Source organism: Mustela erminea, chromosome 2 (assembly GCF_009829155.1).
Source record: "Mustela erminea isolate mMusErm1 chromosome 2, mMusErm1.Pri, whole genome shotgun sequence".
In the NCBI taxonomy this organism is placed as follows: domain Eukaryota; kingdom Metazoa; phylum Chordata; class Mammalia; order Carnivora; family Mustelidae; genus Mustela; species Mustela erminea.
The window spans coordinates 90403498-90412725 of record NC_045615.1 but is presented as its reverse complement, the minus strand read 5'-3'; positions in this window follow the sequence as shown (position 1 = coordinate 90412725).

The window sequence follows — 9228 nt, the reverse complement described above, 5'->3', positions numbered from 1 at the left end:
AATACCATCATAATGCAGGGTGGGGTTCCAACATAGGAATTTTGTGGGGACACAGACTTCAGTCCACAACAGATGTAAACTCCCTCAGGGAGATTTTTTCCCCCCTCCTCTTATTCACTCCTGTATACTTAGAATCCAGTAAAGAATACATTAGTTGTGTCAAAGAATACATAAATGACAATTTGGTGACATTCTTTTTGAGTGCTGTTACTCTCTTCCTTTCTGAGGTTGTTGCCAGCCCAAGGATAGAGCAGTCACTGCTAAACAAGAATAGAGTATTCTAGGCAGGGCTTGAGATCTGATGAATTCAGACTATTTGAGATTGGGTTCTAGAAAGCCACATTTTAAAAAGTGATAGAATCTGAATATTTATCATTGTAGTGAAATTTGTAAAGACTGGTTCCTTCATCACAATTCCCTTTTCCATTTAAAATAAATCAAAATTCCAAATAATTAAGTTTCTAGTCCTTCCAATGATTTTATAAAAATATAAATTCATTAGTGTTTCAAATAGCTAGAGTGGGGGAAATGATATTCTTACTTCCTCCACTCATGCCCACTTCAGGCTTGGCTTTTTTTTTTTTTTTAAGATTTTATTTATTTATTTGACAGAGAGAGATCACAAGTAGGCAGAGAGGCAGGCAGACAGAGAGAGGAGGAAGCAGGCTCCCTGCTGAGCAGAGAGCCCAATGCGAGACTCGATCCCAGGACCCTGAGATCATGACCTGAGCCGAAGGCAGCAGCTGAACCCACTGAGCCACCCAGGCACCCCAGGCTTGGCTTTTAACTCTCTTCTCCCACAAAATTTCTAACATTCAAGCCATTGATGCAACAGATATATTATTAGTTGTCATCTTCTTAGGCTCAGATGTGCATACCCTCATCTTTTTTCACTTGTAGTTTCTTCTTCTTTGTTTTAAATGACATGTTATATTTCATGAGGGACTCTAATACGCATAAAAGCACTATAAATACCAGCAGATTTGATTAAAAAAAAACTTTAAATCTGTAATACTTTTAAGCTTTATGTATCAGCCAAAGGCTATCTCTCTATTTAGGAATATATATTCTAATATAAAGGTAAAGGCTTATCTAATACAGATTTCTATTATTACCAAAAAGATGCAGCTATATTGCTAACAGTACTTTGTCAGTCCTACTCTTGATGTTTTCTCCTGTAGTTGTGGATACAAAATTAAGATTATGAAGGAAAAACAATGCACAAAAACTAATCCTAGTGGAAATCCTGACTCATTTACAATAAAATTTAGCTTCTTCATTTCCCCAAATTACTTTCTATAAAACATTTCACATTTGGACAATAAGTAAATGTCTTACTCTGACTCCAAACAATAATCCTAAATGCCAGATTCAAATTCTGGTCAGCTACCTACTAGCTATGTCACATCGGGGTGGTTATTTACTTGTTTTTGTTTTTCTCATTTTTCATTTCAGTTCCAGTTAGTTAACTTACAGTGTAATATTAGTTTCAGGTGTACAATATAGTGATTCCTCATTTCCATAAAACACCCAGGGCTCATCACAGCTGCACTCCTTAATCTCCATCACCTATTTCACCCATTCCCCCCCCACACATACACCTTCCCTCTGATAACCATCAGTTTGTTCTCTATAGTTAAGAGGCTGGGTGATGCACATTGGGGAGGGTATGTGCTATGGTGAGTACTGTGAGTTGTTTAAGACTGATGAATCACAGACATGTACCCCTGAAACAAATAATGTATTATACATTGATATAATAATAATAATAATAATAATAATAATAATAGAAGAGTCTTTCTTGATTTCTTCTCCCAGTCTGTAGGCTGCCTTTTAGTTTATTTGTTTTTTTTTTTTTCCTTCCCTGTGCACCAGCTTTTTATCTTGATGAGGTCCCAATAGTTTATTTTTGCTTTTGTTTCCCTTGCCTCAGAAGGCATATCCAGTAAGAGGTTGCTATAACCAATGTCAAAGAGGTTATCGTCTGGGTTCTCTAGGATTTTAATGGTTTCATGTCTCCCATTTAGTTCTGTAATCACTTTTTTAATCGGTTTTGAATTTATTTTTTCTGTTTGATGTAAGAAATTGATCCAGTTTCATTCTTCTGCAGGTTGGTGTGCAGTTTCCCCAGCACCATTTGTTGAAGAGACTGTCTCTTTTCCATTGGACATTTTTTCCTGCTTTGTCGAAGATCAGTAGACCATAGAGTTGAGGGTCTATTTCTGGGCTCTCTATTCTGTTCCATTGATCTATGTGCCTGTTTTTGTGCCAGTACCATGCTGTTTTGACTACTACAGATTTGTGATATAATTTGAAGTCGGGAATCATGATGTCTTCAGCTTTGCTTTCCATTTTCAAGGTGGTTTTGGTTATTTGGGGTCTTTATATTCTTCCAATTCCAGTGTTCTCATGTTACATGGGTACCAGGCCACTGATAGGATTGTATGGACTGCATGAGCTGATAAATAAAAGTTGTTTAGGAAAGAAAGCGTATGGTACATACTGCGAGCTCTTTAGATATTCTCTCTCTCTCTCTCTCTCTTTTTTGAGATTATTTTTATTTATTTGAGAGAGAGAGAGAAAATGAGCATGAACAGGGGGAGCAGCAAAGGGAGAGGGAGAAGCAGACTCCCTGGTGAGAAGGGATTCCAGACTGGGGCTCCATCCCAGGACACTGAGATCACACCCTGAGCCAAAGGCAGCTGCTTAACCAACTGAGCCACCAGGTGCCCCAACTCTTTAGATAGCCTTATGCTAAAAACACACCATTAATCACACCTATTACACATACCTATGCCATTTAGCTATTCTTTACATTCCTTAAAGGGCAATTCTAGTTATACTCATTTATTAAGCTTTACCTCAAAGCATCACATGTATTTTTTTTTTAATTTCCTTCCTCTTTAAGCACTAAATGATTTTCAATATCAAATTAAATCTTCCTTTCTGTATTTCCAAAATTAAGAGTATAATGTTTTTCTGGATTAAAACAAATAATTATGTAATATAATTTATATTTCCAGTCAAATTAGACATATTTAGAGGCATTCACAACTCTTAATTTGGGTGTTTGGGGTTCTACATGTGACCATTTGTTTATTGTATTGTTAAATATTCTATATACTCACTGATCTTGTGATCTTGTGTGTGTTCCTGCCTCCTGTATCAGTATCTGAGAAAAACAGTTTCTAGCACAGTCATGGATTTGTTCACTTTCTTTGTGATTATACTAATTTTTGCTGTATGTTCTACCTGCCTGTTGAGATAATCATTTTAGCAGGAACTTAAAAATACTCTTTATCTCTAGTACATATTTACCTTAAAGTGTACTTTAATATTATTAAAGTTATGCTACTTTTCTTCCTATTAGTATTTGCTAATATGAATCTTTTTAATCTAATTTACATTTTTCTGTTATTATGTTTCTGTCTTATAAAAATAGCAAGAGATGTGAAAATTAAAATCTGAAAATACCTCTTTTAATTAGCTAGCTAAATCCATATTTATTGATGATGATTACTGATAATTTAGGCTTGTTGATTTTGGCATATTTTGCATTTTCTATTTACCATGTCACTTTTGTATGTATGTGGGAGATGAGGGGTTCTCATTTCCTTCATTCCTGATTCCTATTGTTTTGTTAGTTTTTTTTAATATGTCAGAGAATATTTGCTATTTCCCATAGATTTGAAGTAAAATATTTTAATATATTATTTATCTTACTTCTAATATTTTAACATGTATAACTGACTAAAAATATCATAAAGTCAACCAACTTCTATTCTCTGTCTTAACTCTGTAGTTAGCAGTGTTCCTTAAAAGGAAAAATTTTGTTCTTATTCAGTTTTATACAAACATTTATTTTTATTCTACATTTCAATATTATATGTTGCATCCTGTTTTTACTGTACAATAAAGTTCCTGATTTTCTTACTATTTCAGCAAAAGTCTGTGAGTGTTAAATTCAGAGGTCACTGAAAACATGTATTTGCTCATTCCTGAAGGCGATTTAGCTATAATATCAGTTACATTTACATGTTTCTTTTCTTTTGATCTTTTTAAGTTCTCTACAAAATATTTAGCTCCAGATTTGTTTTTATTTCTGTTTGTATTACCTGGATCAGCATTTCTTTGCTCCCTCAACATAGGAGTGAAAACCTGTATGTCACTTTCAAATCCTATAGCAACTCTGGAATCTATCTTTCAGGTCACTAATTCCTTGATGTTTAATTAACTTAATTTTAATTTTGAAGAGCAAGTTATCTTCACACTGAAGGTTTTTTTGTTTGTTTTTTCCTTTTCAATTTGATTAGATAGACATTTAACGAAACTTGAGATTTCAGGTTAGTTTCCCTGACTTTTCTTATTTTTATTTTCATAATAATTTGTATTCCTTTTTCATCTTTAATGTTGTCTATGCCATCTCTTACCCTCTTCCTCCACTTAAATCAATAACATGAGTAATGTCACTAGTTACTTTTTTTTTAAGATTTTATTTATTTATTTGACAGAGAGAGCTCACAAGTAGACAGAGAGGCAGGAAGAAGGGGGGTGGGAAGCAGGCTCCCTGCTGAGCAGAGAGCCAGATGTGGGGCAGGATCCCAAGACCCTGGGATCATGACCTGAGCTGAAAGCAGAGGCTTTAACCCACTGAGCCACCCAGGCGGCCCATGTCACTAGTTATTTTTTAAAAAAATATTTTGGTTTTAGGGGAGCCTGGGAGGCTCAGTAATTTAAGTGTCCTCTTGATTTTGGCTCACATCATTATATCAGTGTTGTGAGATTGAGCCCTGTGTCAAGCTCTGTGTTGTGTGTGGAACCTACTTAATATTCTCTCTCCTTCTCCCTCTGCCCCTCCCCCCACTCTCTATCCCTCTATCTCTCTGTCTCTAAACAAACAAACAAAAAGAATCTTTCACTTTTTTAACACTTTATATTACAATTTTTTCTAGCCCATGTATTTCTATGGTTACCTATATTATCCTCTTGGTGTTACCAGTTTCTAAAATCAGGATTTAAAGTAACTAGTCTCCCTTTAATCTCTACTTCAAATATCTCACACCCTAGTCTTTTCAATATCAAATTTTACATAAATAATTTCACTACTTGTTGATTGATGAATTTTGAGATGTCTTCTTTTATAGTGAGGTGATTTTAAAATTCTTTTTTTTTTTTCTATTTCTATCTTAAACAATTATGTTCTGACCAGCCACGCTAGATACTGATTCCGTGACATTTGTTAATATTTTATGGTCAGATACATGTTACTTTTCTTGTAAATTCCCCAAGAGGACCTGATAAAGGTGCATCACTTGCCATGTTTAAAGAAGTATTATATATCAAATTTGTTAGCTCAGTGGTCTTACTAATGTTTAAGGTTTTCTATGTGAATGTTTTAATTTTGTTTTATTGGAATACAATTGATCTATCAAAAGCTAAGAGGCATATTAAGACTACTCTTCATGAAAAACAGCTACTCTTCATGAAAATATATTTCTTAGTTCTATTTTCTAGGTTAGCATTTTGCTTTATAGTTTGAATTGTAAGGTATATTTGGATATACTTTGTTAAATGTTCTTGGTAAGTTGACTTTGGTGTACCCCGTCTTAGGTTGCTCTGCGTCCCCCGCCGGTCTTACCCGTCATTGAATATCATGCCTGTATAGGGGTTTGGTCCCTGACCTGGCGTGGGTTGTTCCTGCAAGGAATCCCATCTGCCATAGGTCGTGAGACTATTGATGGGGCCCCTCGTAGGACTCGTCGTCACGGGTGGCCAGTCTCTGGTATTGAACATGGACGTTCATGAGTTGAATGGCCTCCACTCTTTTTTGGACGAATTGGGCAATCTTATTGATAATACAGGGGCCAAAGGTCAGCAGGAGAAGTAGGGTTAGGATGGGCCCCAGGAGGGGGAGGAGAAAGGGAAGTAAGCCATTAAAGCTTGTCCAGAAGGGGGAGGTCATCAGGGCGTGGCGGCGCTTCTCTAGGTCCTCCTGTAGCTTCTTGATTTTGTCTCGTACAATACCCAACCGGTTGGCAAAGAAACAACATTCCTCCTGTAAAAACAAACATATGCCTCCCTTTTCGGCTGTTAATAGATCTAAGCTTCGCCGGTTTTAGAGTACCACAGTGGCTAAGGAGTCCAATTGTTCCTGGAGGTTTAAGATGGTTCCCGCTATTGTTTGGAGATCATCAATCATTTGTTGGGAGAGTGTTTTATAAAAATGGAGAGAGGTGCCCAAACCGGCCGACCCAGTGGCTACCCCAGCAGTGATGCCGAGCCCCAGTAAGAGAGGGATGGCAGGATTGGCTCGAGCATTTCTCTCTGCAATTTGTTGGCATTCCTCCTTGTATAGGGCTGTCCACTTTATATATAAGGCCCCTGGAAGAACGGCCCTAGCTAGCGACCACCAGTCAGCTGCTGTACATGGGGCATGGGCCAGACCTCGGAGGATGGTTTCTGTCCATGGGGCATTGGGCCGGTCCTCTAATACTGCCTTTTTGAGCTCCTTAAGGTCCCCAGGTTCCCATGGGTACCAAGGAGCCGGACGGTTGCCTCCTGGGTTAACGTAAACAAAGTGCTGCCAGGAGGCAGAGAAAAGATTCCTGGTTTTAGAGCTCATAAGGCCCAACAGAGGAGCAGACACCATGCTTTCCCATCAGCCAGGGGGGAGGGGTTAGGCAGTCCAAGTCAGGCCAGAGAACACAGGGAAACTTCCCCGAAACAAAGAGAGTTTCTGCAGCTGCTTGGGAATATTCCCTATAGTCTCTGTCTCGAGTTAGACCAACCCCAGTTGGCTCCAGTTATAGCCATTAACACGGGAAGTGAGTGAGGGAGAAGCCCCCACATCTATTAGGAGAAACAGAGAGAAATACAGCAAGAGTCCCCTTTGTTAGGGATAGCCCAGCAACCTGGGTTTACTAGAAGAAAGCACTAGAAGAAGGCTTATTTGCACAATTATTATCCAATATGTCAGGAGGAAATTTACTAGTTGACTCACCGAATCTGGTTTTAGCTCTTAATACGTATCTCTTATATTCCCTCCCGACATGTACGATGTCCTCAGATTCAAACGGGGCAGACATCCTCCCCTTAAACAGAATGTAACCTTAATCAAGGGAAACACAAGGGGCAACGAGAAAGACACACAAAACAATTAACGAGCCAGCAAAGAAAGACGCTGCACGATTTCGGTACAGAACCGAAAGTACAAATTCAAACGGCCAAGGGGAACCGCGAGTTTCCCCTGTGGCCCACAAACGAATGGGGCCCCGAAAAAGCGGACCCCTCTAATCCCTGGGGCGTCCCCCAGGGTGGCAGGGGAGAAGTCCGAGTTCGTCAACTCCTTCTCAAGCTGCCCAAAATACGAAGCAACAACGTTGTTGTATGAAACAGAAAACAGAGCACCGATAACTGACAGATGAGACAGATGAACAGGGGAACAGGAACATCGATATCGAAACACAAGTGCTGGCCAGCTTACCTCCCGGTGGGAGTCGGTTGGGTCCTTGGGCAGGAGTCCGATGATCTTTATTGTATCGCAGGCGCCTGCGGGTGGTCAGCAGCTCCTGCTAGCTGAGCACCCCAGGCTGGGGTGGTGCAGGATTTTTATAGACAGGTACAAACAAGTTTTGGGTGGGGCGGAGCTGATTGGCTGACAATTTACTTGGTGTTAGTGGATTGGCTTTGGAGGACCCGCGCGCGCGAAGAAAAAGGCGGGAAGGGGGAGTGAGGAGGGGGAGTTGGACCTTATTACTCAGCAGAGAAGCATCCTGCCTACGTGACTATGCGGACCCCTGCCTACGTGACTATGCCTCGGCTATTAGCAGAAGGTATCTTGTTCAAACAGGAGACAAATGTCACACCCTAAAAGCCAAGCGGTTACAGAAAGGCAAAAGCACGGTTAAATTGGTATATTGAAGGCCTGGTTACAATTGGGAGTCTCCTGGTGGAATGTTACATTCCTGCTATCAAACATCCTTGTTAATGAGATTTAGGTTTAGAAGAAATTTAACTTTATTTACCTTTCCTTCTACCTCCGCCTCCTTCAGTTTTTCATGGAGGGTAGGGTGACATTAGGGCTATTGATAAGGTAACTTAAACCAAGGGAGACTCCTACCCTGCAGGACTGTGATTTCTGCAAGTGTCCTATGCTCGGGGGGGGGGCAATAAGGAGGCGGAGGAGTCAACAACTGGGGGAAGGGTCTTTCATTCCCCCCCTTTTTCTTTATCATGGATAGAATCTTATATCCATTTGTCCTGTTCAGTCTGGGGCTCGGTTTGTTTAAGGAGTTGATATTGCTGCGTCAGTACCATGGTCTGGATTACTGACAAGCCGTCTTTTATAAACTGTACGAGTTTATTTAAGATACAAGGGCCGATGGAGAGGTTTAGTAGAAGTATAATAAGGGGCCCTAAGATGGTGGATAGTAAGGTGGTGAGCCAAGGAGATGATTAAACCAATTTTCAAACCAGCCCTGGTGGGATTCAAAATCCTTTTTTCTTTGGGCTAGTCTTTCTCTGAGTTTATCCATGGTTTCCCTATCAACCCCTGTATGGTCCGCATAAAAACAACATTCTTCCTTGAGGGCTACGCATAATCCCCCCTCTCTCAAGAACAATAGGTCCAGCCCTCTCCTGTTTTGTAGGACCACCTCGGAGAGGGAGGTTAGGGATTTTTCCCAGTCAAAGAGATTTTCCCATGTTTTGAGAGCCTGGGAGTCGGTGAGGGAAAGACCGCGGCTCTTCAGAAGGAAGCGTAGGGATTCTAAGGAAGGGTCATTTTTAGAAAAGGACTGCCCCATAGCTTATGGGGGTACACTCACCCGTAGACCAATTGGCCCGTCAGCGAGAAGAGCGAGGTTCCTCACACGGGGCACCAGTTGTTGGGCTCCCCGCCGAGGGGAGGAGGCGCCCGGGACAGCCGGAGACCTCTCCTCGGGGCTGAGTGGGATGGCGAGTGTCGCGAACCCGGAACACACCCACAGAAGACACCGGGCTCGGGAGGTCTGTTGAAGCAGGATCTCGCTTTATTGAGCAGGGCAGCGGCTTATATGGGGTGAGGGAAGGGAAGTGAGGTCAGCAAAGTGGGGGCCAATGGGGATGTGCCGTCTCGGCGGGAGTTGGGAGAGACACGCCCTGCAGGGGGTGAGACTCGCGGGAAACGAAACTGATGGGAAACCGAAAACCGCCACTTTGGCGCCTTTGTGGTCGGCCATGTGGGTTCCC